The 19,067-nt window shown below is 39.3% G+C and overlaps 1 long non-coding RNA gene across 1 annotated transcript; it reads right to left on the reverse strand.

The window, feature by feature from the left end:
- Window positions 1–8,554: 8,554 nt before the first annotated feature.
- LOC140511968 (uncharacterized) lies at window positions 8,555–14,897 on the reverse strand. The gene is made up of 3 exons (XR_011969736.1): window positions 14,810–14,897; window positions 11,901–11,996; window positions 8,555–8,954 (listed from the first exon to the last, which is right to left on the reverse strand). It is a non-coding gene; the product is annotated as an uncharacterized lncRNA (long non-coding RNA).
- Between the last annotated feature and the right edge of the window lie 4,170 nt (window positions 14,898–19,067).

A 19,067-nucleotide genomic window follows, 5' to 3' on the forward strand; every position in this document is an offset into this window, starting at 1 on the left:
ACCTAAATGACCTTTGTCTTCCGGTCTCAGTTTTCTCATCTGTAAAATAAGCAAGTTGTACCTGCTCAGCAATAACATCCCTTTGGGTCCCAAATCTCCAACCACAAATAGTCTTAATGAAAGGAAAGAAAACAAAGGGGTTTCTAGAATTAAGAAGGTTAGATGGTCCCTGACCCTTAATCACAGATTTAAGAGTTCTTAAGAAGTGGGAGGAAATTTAGAGATCTTTAGACCAATGAATCGATTGATTAAAATGCATTTAAGCGTTTGCTGTGTACAAAGCACTGTGCTCAGGCCAGGGAATCAATCAGGATATGTTTCTTAAGAACCTACAGGCAGCCAAGTGGGCACTGGATTAAGACGAGACCTAAATTCAAATATCGCCTCAAGGACATACTTATGTGACCCTAAGCAAGTCATTTAACTTCTATTTGGCTCATTTTCTTCCAGTGCAAAATGGGGGGTCATAATGGTGGCTACCTTCCTGAAGTGTTGGGAGGTTCCAACGTAAAAGTGCTTAACACAGAACCTGACACATAGTGAGCGCTTAATAAAGGCTTACTTACTTCTGTCCTACTATGTGCCAGGTACTGTCAGGTCCTGTCCTGGGAGATAGCGAGATAAGTACAAAGGCAGAAATACCCTATTCACAAGAGGCTTCCATTCTAATAGAAAAGACAAAGGAATTTAAAATATAATATAATATATAATATAAAATATTTGACAAAAATATGGTTAATGTGTATTCAATGTCTGTATTCAATTCAATAAACATTTACTAAGTGGCTTTATTATTGTTGTTCAATCATTTTAGTCACATCAGGCTCTTCTTGACCCCATTTGGAATTTCTTGGGCAAAGATACTGGAGTGGTTTGCCATTTCTTTCTCCAGCTCATTTTACAGATTAAGAAACTGAGGCAAACAGGATTAAGTGAGTTGCCCAGGGACACACTTCTAAGTGAAGCCAATGCAGAATAAGTTAGCATACCCTGTGTAAGAACAATGACAGGTATTTACACACACACACACACACACACACACACACACACACACACACACACACATACACACACCACACACACGCCCCTAGCAGCTGGTGTCACTCCCCCAAAATTACTTCTTATATGCTTATTTTTTTCTCTTTCATTTATTTTATTTTTAATTTATGGAACATAAAAGCGTTTCCATAATATAATGTAAATGGATATATGACCTAGATATAAAGAGAGAGATTACAAGAAAATTAGAAGAACATGGAATATATTATTTATCAGACTTATGGATAGGAGAATGATTTATGAATAAACAACAGGTAGCAAAGTTAGGGGCAATATGGATAGCTTTGATTACATTAAATTAAAAATGTCTTGTACAAATAAAACAAATGCAGCCAAGATCAGAAAGAAAATAGAAAATTGGGGGGAGGCGGATTTTACAGACAGTTTCTCAGATAAAGGTCTCAAATATGTAAAGACACTTCTATGTATACATACTGAATCCCCTTGCATAACATAAACTCCTTGAGGACAGACTTATTTTGCTTTTGGCTTTTGTCACCCAGGACTTAGCCCAGTACCTGACACATAGTTGGCACTTGAATTCAGATTGATTGAAGATGGATATGCTGTAAGATGGCCAGTGACTCAATGGACACTGAGCTGGGAAAATGGTTACCACCCAAAAAGAGATAGTGTAAGTGTTTTTATTTATATGGGTCTTTTTCATCTTCCTTTGCTTTCTTTGGGGGCATAGGCCCCCAAAATGGTAGCACTGGTCAAAGGATAGGAACACTTGGGGTCTCATACTTCCAAATATCTTTCCAGGATGGCTGGAAATAGTTGCAGCTCCACCAACAGTTCATCCATGTGCCTGCTTCCTGCAAGACTTGCAGTACTTACACTTTCCTTTTTTTCAAATGTGCCAATCTCAGAGGCGTAATGTAGAACCTCATGTGAAACCTTTAGCTTTCATTTCTCTAATTAGTGACTTGGATTTTTATATGGTTGCTGATAACCTGGAATTCTTCCCTTGAGAACTACCTGTTTATATTGCTTGATCATTTATGAATTGGAGGGAAGCTTTTATTTTTACAAATTTAAATCAGTTCTTTAGATATTGTGGAAATTAGGCTTTATCAGGGAAAACTTCATGTGTATATGTACGCATGTATGTATGTATGTATATATATATATATATAATTTGCCAACAACCCATTTCTCTCCTAATTTTGTCTATCTTAGAATTGTTTGCTCAAGACACTGTGACTATCACTCACCATCTAGGTATCTTTCTGTAACTAATCCTGTTGCCCAAAAACCAAGCCTTGAGCTACATTTTGAAAAAAAAGTGATAGCTCACTAGAAGTATGCCTTTTAGAATAATTAATTATGAATTATATTAATATTACATTAATTACACATTAATAATTTATCCCCAGAATTAATGTTTATCCCCAGAATAATTTCTGATTATTTCAAAAGCTTATAAAAAGTTTTAAGAAACAGACACTTCCTTTTAATTCTTCAAAAGTCAGACCATGTGCTTACCTGACATTAGCTATGGAGTTCTCTACTATATTCCTAGGGCATAGAGACAGAGATCCTCCCAAGACTCTTCAAAGCTGATGACTATTATCCACTTCTGGTGATTCACCAAGTCATAAGTGACACAGCCAAAGCACAGAAAGCGTTACTAAGGATGATGAAGCCTTGAGCAGGAAGTCCAAAGGGGCACACGGGGGAATTTCAGCAGCTTCTGTCAATTCAAGAATGTAAAGGCTTCAAAAGAGAAAGAACATTTGGGAAATGAAAAGATTGTTTAAAAGCTGTCTGAATTCTGATTTAGGGATAATGTTGATTTGCAGTATAGTAAAGAAAACATATGATCAGGAATGGAATGTGCCTGAAAAGGGGCTGGCAAAAAATGCTTTTGTCCACAACTTTGTAAACTGAATCAAAATAACTTTGGACTGAAAAGGAAGGACAAAACTGTCTAAGGGCATCTCCCAAGAGATTCCATATAAAAGGGCAGCAAGATAGAAAGCAAAATAAAAGGAGAAGCACCCAGAAATTCAAGAAAACAAAAACCAAGAATCTAGTCAATAAAACCCACGTCTACACACAAGGGCACAAAGCAGCTGTAGACTAAAGATTCTAAAACCAGGAGACAAATCTGACTTCACAAGAATCCCTAGGAGCTGATATAACATGACAGGAGCCAAAACTAGTAACTCAGGTACCTGCATCAAACGTCGAGGGGTGAGGTGCTCTAAAGGCACCTTCAAATTAAGATTTTAGGAAAAAATCAGTTGGGCAGAATGTTTGGAAGAGGGGGAACTTCAGATATCAGGATCCACTCCCCTGACAGTAAGCCTAATTGACTAGTAACCCTAAGGCACTATTAGGGGAGTGAGAAGGTTAGATTGGCTTGGAGAGATGCTCACCTGGCATGTTATAGCTAAGAGGTAAGGAGAAAAATGTAGGATAGATCCCTATTTTCTCTAAGTATCCATGTTGATTGAGTGCTAATTTCACATTTCTTCTACCAGCCAGAGAAAGATCAGTGGAATAAGTACATTCTAGGATAAAGCCCTGATAACTCTACCCTAATTATAGCACTGGGTAGAACCCATAACTAAAATGTAGCGGTAGAAGGGGATACATCATTCAAGACAAGCAAAAGGTATACTAGGCACAGAGTAGTATTTTATATTAAAAAAAAAAAAACATGCTCACATGAGGAAATCCAAGATCCTGGGGGAAGGGGGAAGCATAGTGGAGAGCATTTAAGAAATAGGCAAAAACAGAAGCAATACTGTCTCCAGAGGACTACAGTCTTATCTAGATAAGACGAAGCAAAAAGGAGAGGCACTTAGGATCACAAGCTTGGCATAGAGGTGTGATATAGTATGATGGGGGCCTTCCATTCTGATGCATGCTAGATCATTCTCTTTCTCTGCCCAGGGCGGAGCAGGGTACTTCCAGTGTGATGGCTGAATGACAGTCTCAATCCCCTCACCACTTCAAAACTGCAAGAAATAAAGCAAATGAAAGGAAAGGACAGCAGCAACAATTTGGGGGAAAGGAAGATTCTCACAAAGAAATCCCCCCAGTAGGATCCCATCATTTCTTCAAGGGATTTTAATCCATGAGGGATAGGAAGCTATCAAAAATGAAACCCTGAGGAACCAAAGAGAAACCACACCCATAAAGAGGAAAAAGAATTCTGGCCTTTCTGAAAACAATCTGAATCCAAAGGGTATCCAGCCTCCATTTTTCATGTTCAAAAGACATTTAAAGAAGGTGGATCAAATAATGAGAACTGGACAAGACCTAAGAGGTCATCTAATCCTAACGTTTCACTTTACAGATGGAGAAACAGACCCACAGGCCTGAAGTCACTTTTCGCTTGAAGTGAATAAGACCCTAAGTAGCAGAGACGGGCTTTGAACCTTATTCCATGGATAACAGACGCCTTGACTTTTGTACTTGACCATGCTGCTTGTGGAGGCAAGGACAGGTTCACCATTGCTTAGTAAAGAGTACATTAGTAAGACTGAAAGGTTGGCTCATCTAGTTCAACCTAGTATCATGTTCCAGAATGCCACAACAATGGGGATGGGGGAGGAGGATTATATACATCCATACATACATGCATACATCCATACATACACACATAGAATGTATATATAGAATGCAGACATAGAATATACATAGAATACCCACATAGGATATACACAGAGTACCCAAATAGACTATACATAGAACACACACATAGAATATAGATGTAGAATACACACATAAAATACATATAGAACATACATGTAGAATTCACACATAGAATTCTCACATGTTTAATACACAAGTAGAATTCACATGTAGAATACATGTAGAATACACATGTAGAATGCATTAGAATATACGTATAGAATATACCTAGAATACACACATAAAATACACATAGAATACTCATGTAGAATTCACACATAGAATTCTCACATGTAAAATTCTCACAAATAAAATATATAAGTAAAATTCACACATGGAACATAAATAGAATATACGTAGACTACACACACACACGTGTATGAACACATATGTCTTCCTGTAAAACAAACCTACCTTTTGCTTCCGTGATACAATTTTTTCTTAGTTATCATTATCGTCCAATAAACACTGACCTATAAAACCAACCATGTCAGGGGAAGAGGGGAAACAGACCATTGACATATTTCAAAGCCCTCTAGCTGACTCTGAGTGACTTCCAAGATTGTATTCAGGCCCATCTCATAGTGTGAGCTGCATGCACTGCTCCTGGGCCCCAGCATGTCTAAACCATCCCAGTTCAGGGACATACACTTTCTCTCTTCTTAGCTCAGGACAGAAACAAAGGGCAGAGATGGGACTGGGGGAATGGTAAGAGAAAGAAAGGATTGGCTGGGCTTTATCATGCATTTAAAAGATGTGCCCCAAAAATACTTTGCCTTTTTTTCTACTTTGGGCTTATGCAGAACTAAAGGGGATACAGAGGTGCATGGACTGAATTTTTTTCAATACAACTTTATTGCCAAAAAAAAGTTTTTTTAAACCACCTCCTCACCTTACCCCGTGCAGAAGAAAGTGAGGAGACTGAAGAAGAAAGACAGGAACAAATGAAACAAACATTCTTCAGCTTGCCCAGTCCTCTCTCTGAGGTTCTTGTCTTCTCCATGCATTGCTCATAGACATCAATTTTCTTCAAAATTATTTCTCTTTGAAATTGTTTCCAGTGAAATCATGTAAATAAAGCTGTCCAGCCCTTCACAAGCCTTATTGATGTGAGGATCTGATCAGGGGGAGAGAGAAGAAGGGATGACAGAGAGCACAGAGGAGCTCAAAGCCTCCCATCTACTCTGTTTGCACCTCACATGTTCCCAGTTATTTATATGTTGTTCCTCACATGAAAATGAAAATGCCTTGAGAGCAGAGACTATTTTATCTTCCTTTGTGTGCCCAGTCCTTAGCAAATGCCTGGTATAGAATAAGAGGTTAATAAATATTTGATGATCATTGATCAATTGATTAAATGATTTGGAAATGAAATATGATTCATTAGGAGCATTTTTTAAAATAATTTCTCTACATTGTTGATTCATTTTCACCAAACCACAGAATCTCAGATGTAAAAGGAACCTCAGGGGACCAGCTTGTCCAATAAGAACAGTATAGTAAGAGCAGTAGGAGTAGAAGTAGTAGTAGTAGTGGTAGTAGTAATAGTAGTAGTAGTAGTAATAGTAGTAGTAGCAGCAGCAGTGGTAGTGGTGGTGGGTGGTAGTAGTGGTCAAGGCAGAGGCAGTAGCAATAGCAGTAGTAGCGGTGATGGTGGTGGTAGTAGTGGTGATGGTGGTGGTGGTATGGTGGTAATGGCAGAGGTAGTAATAGCAGTAGTAGTAGTATAGTAGTAGTAGTGGTAGTAGTAGTAGCAGTAGTGGTGGTGGTGGTGATGGTATAGTGGTCATGGTAGAGGTAGTAGTAGTAGTAGTAGTAGTAGTAGTAGTAGTAGTAGTAGTAGTAGTAGTAGTAGTAGCAGTAGTAGTAGTAGCTGCTAACATTTTTATAGTTTTGATAATGTGTTTAGGCACTTTACAAATACTATTGGTATTAAATCCTCACAACAACCCTGACAGAAAGATGCTATTATTATCCCCATTTTGCAGATAAGGAAACTGAGGCAAACAAAAGCTCAATGACTTGCCTAGGATGACACAATAAATGTCTGAGGTTGTATTTGAACTCAGGTGTTCTGATTTCAAGCCAAGTGCTTTATCTATTATGCCCCAATGGAAAGAGCACTAGATCTGAAATGAGAGAACTTGGGTTCCAATCCTACCTTAGATATTTGCCATCTTTGTACCCTTGAGTAGCTAAGTCATTTCACTTCTCTGGAAGTGTTTCTTCATCTATATAAGGATGGGGTTGAACTAAATGACCTCTGCGTTTCCTTTCACCTCTATATCAAGGATACTATTGCATCCCTGAACTTGAGTCTCATCATCTATAAAATGATCAAGTTGGACCAGATGGCCTCTAAGCTTCTTTCCTACACAAAATCTATGTTTGTATGATCTATAACCAACCCAAAATTCTCCATGAATTTTCCCCAATGTGTGATCATCCAGCCTTCACTTTACAGAGCTCAACTTAACCTGTACCCTCTCAGAGAAGGACATTTTAACTCCTGGACTGCTATGGTTCTTAAGTAGGTTTTCTTTTCTTATATTTCCTTATTTTTTGTTGTTTGATTGTTTCAGTTGTGTCCAACTCTTAATGACCCCATTGTGGGTTTTCTTGGCAAAGATTCTGGAGTGATTTGTCATTTCCTTCTGCTGCCCATTTTTTTTATTTTTTTCCTTTATACTAAGTTGAATTTCTACCAGTTCTTCCTTATTTTGCAATCTGGAGACAAGTGGAATGAACCTAATCCCTCCTCCACTTGAAAATCTTCCTGCTACTTAAAGACAACTATATAGATAATAGAATTTCAGACTTGAAAGAGATGTTAGAAATCAACTATTATTATGTCCTCCCCTTACAGAAGGAGAAACTGAAGCACAGAGAATGGAATGACTTCTCCAAGGTCATCCAGAAAATTAGTGAATTGGCACAACTTCCTCAATCTCCTTCTCTGTAAAATGGGGAAGTTGGGATAAATAGCCACTGAGCTCCCCTCCAGTGCTAAATCTTGGATCCTGTGACTCAGATGCCCAGATTTCATTTCTGCTTCACTTGTGAACCATCTTTATCTCCTGGAATTTATTCTTTCTCCCTAGACTGCTTTAGAGCTTTTGCTCCTTATCATTCTTTCTGCCTGGTGTCACATTTTCTGAAGATTCTGCTCTACAAGGGACTAATCATCCGTCACAACCAGAGCTCCTTCATCCATTTCTGCTGTGTCTCCATGGGCATCCACTGGTTTTACTGAATTGACTGGTGGTTTTCCTGAACAGGCCAGTTGTAAGAAATAACCTCATGGAGACAACACGTCCCAGGCCTGGTATTTTCTAAAGTTAAGCTGCCCAGGTTAGCAGAGAATCGTTTATCCGGACAAATCAGGAGCTTAACCTGAATGAAATCTTGGCTTGGCACAGTAGGAAGAAATAGTTTGGTACTGATTCTACAGTTTTAATAATCATCATTAGTATTGTTATCAGCATCATTGAGCATTTATTGCTTAGCAAAGTAATATCCCATTCCTTAGCTCATTTAATCCAAATAACAACCTTGTCACATATACAGAAAGTAGATATGAATCTCTGTTTTACAGATGAGGAAACCAAGGCTCAAAAATTTTAATTCACTTGTTTAAAATCACACAGATATTGAGAATTTCCAGCTTGAAAACTCTTAAGACACTAGTTCTCTCCCTTTCTATGTACACATATAGGGCATCCCAATAAAAATTTTGAGACACCTTGTATAAAGTAAGTATATGTAGAGAGAGAAACTGAAGACAAAATAAAACAAAAAGATGAAAGAGATATAGATATTGAGTTCTATTCAAAATTCAGCAAATTGGTACCTTCATTTATTCATGAAACATTTATTATGCAAACACCATATTCAAGGCACTACAATGAGTCCCGGGAATGATCTGAGGATCTGAATCACAGCATGTCACAGCTGGAAGGGGCCCCTGAAGCCATCTTGTCCAAACCATACCTCAGCAGGAATCCATCTCCTCTACAATGTACCTGACAAGTGGTCCTCAATTTTTGCTTGATAACCCCATCAGAGGGGAGTTCACTCCCATCCAAAACAGTCCAACTGTTGAGAATGTCTTCATCAGATCCAAATTGTCATTTTCACAAAGTCTATCCATGGTTTCTAATACTGTCCTCAAGTACCTTGTAATCCCTCACCTGTCTAAATTGTGGGCACTTGTGCTCTTCCTTTCCATCTTTTCTTCCTAAAGAATGCTATAAGAAAAATGAAATAAGTTTTAGGGTCAATGAATTTTAGAGATGTAGCTTTAGTGTTTGGAGGCCCTCAAATGTCACTCCATTATTTTACAGATGTGGAAACCAAAGCTCAGAGAAGGAAACTTGGCCAGTCACACAAAATTTCAACACAAATCTTTGGCAGTCAAGTGATACATTGTCATCAAAACCATGGGGACAAAGATGACATAACCAAGGCCCAAGAAAAAATGAGACTGAATAAAAATATATTCAGCAAGAATAAGGCATGATGCTAGGCTCTGGGAAGACAAAAATAAAAACACAAAAATCCAAAGTGAATCATCCCTGTCTTAAAGGACCCTCCAGTTTGCTAATTCTGGAGACAACTATCGAGTCATGAAACCCTCTTGACAGTGAGGTGAGAAGCCTGGGAGATCAGTCACTCACAGGCTCTAGAGGTGAGGCAGTAGTTGGGAGAATGCCTCTTAAAACCCAATCTATGGTCCTTGAAAAGCACAGAAAAATCTATACATAACCTGATTGTTATTAAGTTCCCGATTTCATAGGCATATTTACACATAGCTGCCTACTGAATGTTCCCAGTTGTGGCGTTCAGGAGCTGTAAGCAGTATTTATGTGCTGTGCTGCTAATCCCTGGTCCCACAACTGCCTGAAGTCTATAGAAGCACTACGTCTCCACAGACAAGTCCTTGTAAATCTCTCCTTGTCGAAGGATTTAGCTCACTGATTGTCAGCCATGAGCTGCTTCCTGAAACAACTCACAGAGGAATAGACTCTTCTGCTCTGCCTTCAAGGGTGAGGTTGTTCACTAGATAACCTTTTAATGACTGTATTCCATTGTAATTCGACTCTTGAGACTGTGAATAAAAAGGAGGGAAATATCCTGCTGTAATAGGATGCATTTCTCATATTGCATCCTGCTGAAGCAAATTATGGAAGATGGATAGGGCTTGCTTTTGACTCTAGAATGCAGAGGTCTTATATCACATTAACCGGCCTGTTTCGCATAGACAGGTGTTTCAGGGCTAAAGGAGCCACTGAGATATAAAAGGGCAAAGTTTCATAACTGAAAGTGACAGCAAAGGAAGACAAGCTGGGTTCAGGCCAGGTTGGGGGCACATTTTAACACCTGTACCTGATTAAGGTGTCCATGTTTTCCACTCTCCATGCTGTTTTATAAAGGCTGGCCCCATTCCTAGGAACTGGAATTAATGTTTGCCCTTTCATTCACCCAACAATCACTCATCAAGCCCTTAATTTGTTCAAAGCACCAGGCTACGTACATCATAGATGCAGAGCAGGAAGGGACCTCCAACACCATCATAGCTCAATCCTCTCATTTTACAGATATGAAAACTGAGGTCTAGAAAGGGAAAGTGATTGCTAAAGGCCATATAGGAAATAAGGCATGATCTCTGTCCTCATGTGGGGACTCGCAGATGAGGGCCTAGTGCTTAGAACATTCACAATATTTTTTACCTCTGCCAGTCCATGTGGAGACTTGGGGAGCTTGTTTCCAAAAACATATGAAGGAGAGTTCCTTTCTCTCCCCACTTTGGAGCAGTGGCAGGTGACTTCTGATGATTTCCTGTTGGCTTACTAAGTGGTATTGAAACATCTGTTTCCTGGCTGCTGGGTAGAGCTGAGTATACACACAAGAGACTCAAGTAGGCAAACTCTCTTTTCCTTGATGGTGAATGAGGGAAGAATTGCTGTTGGCCTCCCATGGGGAAAGTAGACTTAGGCTCTCTCTTGTCTACCCAATTGCCTTATGGTCATGAATGCATGGTGCTACTATTTCTTTTGTCTCTATGTGTTTATTCTTAGATGAATGTGTATCAAAGATGGAATGTACCAGGGTACAACCTTATGAGCTTCCCAAGATTGGGATAGCTATCAAAGATTCCCTCAAACAGCTGGAGCCAGTGGCAGCAAAAGCCAAGTCTGGTGAGGAGTCAGCTCTAGGTAGTGACTCACTTGACCCATCCCTGCAATGAATCTACCCAATAGCCAAGAAACTGTGTACTATACAAAAGAGAGCTCTATTCATCCTCCAGCAATATCACATCCCAAAGTGACCTTGAAGTGAGAGGACTGTTTCAAAGTTTAACCTCAGTTTTTCTAGGAAACAAGTTTTGTAGAGGGGAGAATGTGTTCCTGATTTGGGTTGTTGTTTTACTTTGGTCATTTCTGTATCTTCTAAATAAATATCTCTTTGTGAAAGCTGATGTTAATTTGTTCATTGATGTTGGAGAGGTGTTTATTGGTCCAATAATTTTGGAGGAACAAACCAGATAGGGCTTATGATCAATGGTATTAGACATTTCCAACCCCACAGGGTTATCCCTAGAATACCAAGGATGAGAAATAGTAACCACCCTCTGGACATTCAAAATGTCAGTGAGAGTGAGGGTGGGAGAGTCAGCTCCAGGGCCTACAATACTCACAAAAGAGGTTCCTGTCTACTTGACAAATTTTTTAACCTTTCTATTTCTTAATCTCAAAATGTACTTTTCTAATAGATGTTTGCAACCAACTCGTCAAGTCTCACAGTCTATGTTGCCCTGGTCTAGAGTCCCTTTCTAGAGAATCTCTGTACTGCTTCATTCTCTGCAATAGATATCAGTGCATGAGCTGCAATAATTTGAGTTGCTTATGATCACTCTAGGATCAATGACTTGCAACTGACCAGAGGTTACTCAGTCTAATACTCTCATCTTGTGCATGAGGAAACAGGTTCATACAGTGAAGCGGTTTGTCCAAAGTCAGAGAGGTAGGCAATAGCAATCTCAAGACTTGAATCCAGTTCATCTGACTCTGGATCCCATGTCTTTCCCACTACACCTTCTGCCCCCATGAGCTTTGCAAGGTAAGGTGACCAAGACCTCAGTCAACTGCTTCATTTTCCCCTCTTTGGAAAATCTATAAATTATTCTTACTTACACTTAGCTACAACTTCCGGTGTGTTTTTGTAGCAATAACTTCTCGGCAGGCTTCAGTTCCTTCACTACTATAGCAGCTCATCAGACTCAGATCTCTCTGAAATGATCATTTAAAAAATGAATTAACAAGTTTGGAGATACTTTGAATTCAGAGCAGATTGGAGAAAGAGTTGACTAATAGCGTTTTCTTTCTTTTCCCCTGGGAGTGCTCTTTATCTTTAAGGTTGGGATTAGAGAGAAGTGGTCTTTTATCCCTACTCCCACAGGACACAGGATATTTTTATTTAGCTTCCATTATAATACAGAGACAAATTCACATAGTAAACTGGCATTGGAGCCAAGAAGACCTGAGTTCAAGTCTTACCAATGACACAAACTAGCTGTGTGACCCTGGGCCAGTCACTTATGCACTCTGTTGTATGTAGCTTATGAAGACCCCAAGGTGCAGAATAGGTTGCAGCTTTCCTGGGTAGAGGGAATTCCCTCATTCAGGAGTCTCTATAACAAGTGAAATCAAAGGTCAAGTCCCTAATCCTGTTTTCCTACTATGACATTGAAATGAGGTACCTTTATCAAGAGCACTGACCATCCTTCCAATCACAACATTGGAATCATCCTAGATTCCTTACTTCCCCTCCATCCCCATAGCCAAAAGTTGCTGAGTCTAGTGTTTCTACCTCCATCTTATCTGTCATCTATGGCCCCTTTCTCCATTCTCACAGCCACTGCTCTAAATCAGGATTCCATCACTTCTCACTGGGATTATCATAATAAACTCCTGGAAATAAATTCTTTCCTCCAGTCTCTCCCTTCTACCATCTATGGTCCCCACAGCTGCCAGAGGTCTAACTATGAGCACTGTCCTGCTCAGGAAATTTCAGAGATTATTACTTCTAGGCAGACCCAACTTATCTTTACCAGTTGATTTCACGTTCATCCTCATGAACATTAACTGCCAGTCAAATGACTAACCTGCTGTTTCTCTGGACCTTTCTACGGGCTGTGTCCCTCATCTCTGGAGTGAATTCTCTCCTCATCTCTGCCTCTTGTAACTAACTGCCGGCTCTCTTCAAGGCTCCACTCAAATGAGGCATGTTTACTTCGGTCCTTTCCCAGTTGTTAACACTCTGCCCCACCCTCATATTACTTTATATTTCTTCTTTGTGTATTTTCTTTTACATGTTGTCTCCTCTAGTAGAAGGAGATTCCCTGAGGACAGGGATTATGTCATTATTTTTCTTTTCTTGGCCATAGAAGCCATGCAATGAATGCTTGTTGAACTAAACTACATGGAATTGGCCTTTGCCTGCAGTTGACCTTACAATACGATCATTAATCATAGAGAACACAGTGGAGAGTGGTTGTGTCTATATTACTTGTGCCATACTTTGTCTGGCACAAACCCAACACCTATCTGCCAGAGAATGGGAATCTAGGGATAATCTCATGGTAGCAATTCAAACTGACAAGAGCTTCTGGATTGTCTGCTATAGATGGATGCTATTTTCTATTGTATTTTGTGTTCACAATAAATTGATCCAAGTTGGATATGAATTTGTACACTCTGGCTGTTGCCTTTCTGAAGACAAGTCATAAATTTAAAAAAAAAATAATAAACGCATCTCCAGAATTTGGAATTGTCAACATGGTAAGCTTTATTACTCTGAAGAACTCAAAGCCTCAAACTTGGGAACATGTCATGCCATAGAAAATTAATCACTCCATTCTCTATAGAGCTCTTTTTTGGCTTTCTTTTTTTTGGCCCTCCTCTCACAAGCCCTCAGAGAGGTTCCTTTCTATTTGTCCCAATTTAGAATTGTGGGAAGTGAGGTGATAGAGTGAAAATGGAACTGGCTCAGGAGTAGATGAACAGGGTCCAAATATCACCTCTACTGGCCTCTGACTTCCTTCCAGCTCTAGTTCCATGAGTCTCTAAGTTGGAGGGCCTGGCTTCAAACCCAGGCTTCCACATTCACTACTGGTTATACCTTGGCGCTTAACTTCTTAGGGTCTCAGTCTACTTATATGTAAAATGGAAAAGAGAGGTAAATTAGATTCCAGATCTAAAATCTATGAATTTTGTTTTTAAAAAATGGGAGAATTTGGTGTTTTCCTCAGTGAGAAAATGTTCTCCAGCACTTATCATAGAGCCTGGCATATAGTAGGTGCTTTTAAAATGTTTGTTGACTAAAAGTTTGTTTTTGTTTTGGAGACTAAATATCTAAGCTACTAAATATCTAAGGCTGGATTTAAATTCAGGTCCTCTTGACTCCAGGGCCAATGGTCTACCCACTGAGTGACCTCTGACTTCGTTCAGAAGTATGAAACAAAGAGTTTCTATGAAGGCAGCTAGGTGGTACAGTACATAAAGTACCAGTGCAGGAGTTAGGAGGACCTGAGTTCAAATCTCACCTCAGATACTTGACACTCACTAGTTGTATCATCTTGGGCAAGTCACTTAACCCCAATTGCCTCATCCTGGGTCATCTCCAGTCATCCCGATGAATATCTGGTCACTGGATTCAGATGGCTCTGGAGGAGAAGTGAGGCTGGTGACCTGCACAGCCCTCCCTCACTCAAAACAAAGTCAAGTGCAAGTCATGTCATCATTTCTCTGATGGCGTGGTCTTCTGTGGCAACAAAGGAATAATACACACAGTTCTCCAGGAAGCTCAGACAGTCCAGCGAAGAGAGAGTTGTTCCTACTCTTTGGAGGTCTTGGAGCAGAGGCTGGATAACCAACACCTTGTTGGGTATTTTATAGTAGGTATTCCTTTCAAAAGAAAAACTCCCTTGGGGGAGGGGGAGGATTGGACCAGTTAGTTACTGAGGTCCTATTCAACTCTCAAATTCCACGATACTATGAAAGCATGGGGAAAGGAAAGAAAATTCCAACCCCTAGCACCATACCTAAAGCACAGTAGATAAGCTTTTTCAGGAAAAGCCCAACCCAGACTTCATTCACTTCCCTGCTGATTCCTTACCAATTGCTTTGCTAATACCTCCCTGCCCCAAGGATATTCTTTCCTCCCCGCCCCCCCCCCTGGCCCCGCCTTCCCCTTAGTTCTGGAATCACAATTAAATCAACCACATCATTATGACTTCATTGAGTGTATCAATCTACTGGCCCTACAGCCCCACTCACCATCTCAATGAATTTCTGGATCAAATCATCTTTCTCACTCTCATCCTGCCCCTCCCCCTACTTTGTGTGTTATCTTCTCCATTAGAGTATTATCACTGAATGAATGCTGCTTCAGTCAAAATGAGACATGTTAAAGACCTTAGCTTAAAAAGACCAAGGTCTCCCACTGCATCCAAGGCCATCTCTAGTCATCCTGATCTGTATCTTACCACTGAACCCAGATGGTTCTGGAGGAGAGGGTAAGGCTGGTGACTTTGCATAGCCTTCCCTCACTTAAATCCAATTTACTTCCATGTCATGAAATCACCTCCCTGATGCCATGGTCCTCTTCAAGAATGCAGGAAAAACAACATAAACTCCTTGAGGGAAGGAGTTTATACAGTTTGATTTTTATATTTGTATCCCAACACTGGTATCCCCAGTATGCTAAGCACATAGTAATTATTTAATAATATTTTTTTTTACTTACACATTCACTTAAGAAGTTTTTGTTGTTCTACTAAAAGAAATTTCTACTGCCCTCAGAGGAGGAACATATTACTCAGGGAAACACATCTGCAGCCTAAGCTCTCTCCAAATCTCCTTGAACAGGGCTGCCCCTACTGTAGAGAAAGTTGCTTATGCCAGGAAAAGTCACGCCCCAGTGCCAAAACAATTCGTTTATTAATTCCTCCAATAATAATATTTTTTAAAAAACTAGTAGAACTCATTACAGCCTAATTATCTCAGACATGGAGTAATCATGGGGAATGTTTCTAGAACGTACAATACAATTAGGATTACAAATTCTTTTGGATTAAGTGAGCAAAGCAACTGGATGACAAATATCCTCTTTCTGAGCCAAGATTCTCCCTTGGACTAATATGGATTAATCTATATGTAAATCACATCACTCAATTACAACTCCTGCTTGACATTCCATCTGCTTTCAGGGGGAAAAAAGGAGATTTTACTGACTGTAAAGATTGTTTATAGTGTGCAATTGAGGCCCAGATGAGCCCCTCACTACAAATCCCCATGTTTCTGATTATCGTTTGTGGTACCCTGACTTTCAGTTCATCACCAGGTTCCCGTATTGCATCTAATACCTATGCATAAAGATATTAGGAGGAGATAAAATGTTCAATGGAAGAAATTCAGTTCTTTTTGTTTGTTTCTTATCTTAGGATTCTCTTCTGGAGGGCAAGTGGCTTCAGTCTTTTCCGATCTCTACCAGAACTAGCCTCTTTTTGTCCCATAGATCAGTCCATCACTGGGTTACAGAAAGAAGCTACTTAAGCAATCAATCAGTTGACAAATATAAGTGCCACCTGTGTAGCAGGCCCAGTGTTTGGCTATGGGGATACAAAGACCAAGAAGAAACAGAAGGCAGACTCTGATTTCAAAGAGCTTGCCTTCCACAGAGAGACAATATGTGTACACTGTTGTGGTTTGTTGAGTCATTTCAGTCATATCTGATGCTCTGTAAGCCTGTTATGGGGTTCCTGGAATAGATACTGGGGTGGTTTGCCATGTCCTTCTCCAGTTCATTTGACAGATGAGCAACTGAGGCAAACAGGGTCACACAGCTAGTAAGTACCTAAAGCCAGATTTGAATTCAGATCCTTCTGACTCCAGGGCCAGCACTCTATCCATTGTGTCATCTCACTGACTAAGATGTGTATGTTCCCCCTGTCCTCTCCAAAAAAAGGATAAATAGGAGAAATTTTTAGGAGATTTTTTTTCTTTAAAAAATATATTTATTTTTCAACATTCATTTCCATAAGATTTTGAGTTTCAAATTTTCTCTGCCTCCCTCTTCTTCCCCCTCCCAAGATGGAATGCAATCTGATATAGGCTCTACTTATGTATTCATATTAAATATATTTTCACATGAGTCATGATATAAAAAAGAATTAGAACTAATGGGAGGAACCATAAGAAAAAAGAAACAAAATAAAACAACAAAATGAAGAACAAATAGTCTGCTTCTATCCACATTCAGACTCCAAAATTCTTTCTCCGGATGTGGATGGCACTTTCCATCTTGAGTCTTTTGGAGCTGTCTTAGGTCCTTGTACTGCTGAGAAGACCTAAGTCTATCAAGTCTAGTCTTCTCTGTTGCTACTGTGTACAATGTTCTCCTGGTTCTGTGCATTTCATAGCATCAGTTCATATAGGTCTTCCCAGGTTTTTCTGAAGTCTACTTGCTCACCATTTCTCATGTGCTCAGCATAGCACAATAATATTCCATAAATAGGATACATTTTTAAGGGGGAGGTGCTAAGACTTGGGGAATGGGAAAGGCTTCATGAAGAAGTAACTGAAGTCGTTCTTTGAAAGAACCTAGGAATTCTGAGAGATGAGATTAAAGAGGGATTGAATTCTAGGCATGGGAAATAACAGTAGAGTGTAAGCTTCTTGAGGGCAAATACCATTTTACATTTTGTCATTATATTGAGAAAAGCTATCACCATCCCTTGCACATAGTAGGCATTTATCTCCCAGGGCTATTGTGAGGATACAATTAGATAACATTTGTTGAGCATTTTGCAAAAGCTAAAATGCTGTATAAATGCTGCTGTTTCTGCTGATGATGATGAGGATGATGATAAGGAAGATGTCTGCTCAGTTCTTGTTAATGGTTGAGGTAACCAGGTAGTAAAGTAGATAGAGAGCTAGGCCTGGAATCAGGAAACCTTAGTTTAAATCCAGCCTTAAATGCTTACAAGATGCATGACCCTAGCAAGTCACTTAACCTTTATTTACTTAAGTTTCTTTATCTGTAAAATGAGGATAATAATAGCACCTACTTCCAGGGGTTGTTATAAGGATCAAATGACATAATATTTGTAAAAGTGCTTAGCACAGTGCTTGGCACATAGTAAACACTGCATAAAATAGTCTATTATAAAATAGTCTATAAAATAGTATATCTGTCTATAATAGACATAAAGAAGTATGGCATAAAGAATTTAGCAGCATGCTATGAGTGAAGTTCTAAGAGCTAACTTTTGTTCTACTACTGATTCAATGAGTGACCTTGAGCAGGCCACTTATCCTCAATGTACTTTGGTTCCCCATCTAGAAAATGGGATAAGACTCACTCTGAACATCTTACCCAGTTCTTCAGAGGATCAAAGGAGCTTTACCCCTGTGAGAGTGAGTGGAGCATGCTGGGAAGACACCAGTATGAAGACGATGGAAAAAGAAAAGAAAAGGAGGTTATTCAGCAGCTAAAACTGACAGACTCAGGATAAGGAAGAGGAAGAAGAGGAAAACAGAAAGTTTGTCCCAGGCCACAAACTACAAAGCATTTGGTGGAGAAAAACAAACTGTAAAAATAGCAACACAAAACAGACCCGAGTCGTTTGTAAGCACTAGGCTCCTGTTTTGTTTTTTGTTTTTTTCCTTCCTGGCCTCAGCTGTCAGCAGCAGGGAATGGAGACTTTGAAGAAGCCATATGCAATCACATACAATTATTTTTTTTTTCATTTTTTTTTCTGTTCTTGTTTGTGTGTTTGAATACTTGTTTTTTGTCTGTGGTTATTGAGTAGAATGAAAAAACTAATTTAAATATAAATGTTTGAAGAAGATGAAGGATGAGAGAAAACTGAACAATTTAGATAGGGTAGTAGAAGGCAAGGGGAATTGTGAATGGGAGGCAGAAAGGAAAAGTAGGAAGGTAGTGGAATTTATCATTTGTGATTTTCATAAGGATCACATGGAGGGGAAGGAAACTGAGAAAACAGGGAAGAGAGAAGAAAAGTCAGGATGTTCTGTGAAAGAAAAGGAGAGAAGGAAGATATCTATAGAAAGGTTCATTTTAAGAAAGTTCTAGAAAGAAAGTACCCATCAGTAGATTATATGACAGGGTTAATGACTGAATCAAAATTATTGTTACTAATAACCTTTTGTACTCTTTGTAATTAGGGACTTAAAACATTCTCATTTGTACATAGTTATCCCTATAAAGAGCTTATTTCAATAGATCCAGGAGAGACAATTTAAAAATTATGGGACTACCTGAAAGCCATGATCAAA

This window comes from Notamacropus eugenii, chromosome 6 (assembly GCF_028372415.1).
Source record: "Notamacropus eugenii isolate mMacEug1 chromosome 6, mMacEug1.pri_v2, whole genome shotgun sequence".
Lineage (NCBI taxonomy): Eukaryota > Metazoa > Chordata > Mammalia > Diprotodontia > Macropodidae > Notamacropus > Notamacropus eugenii.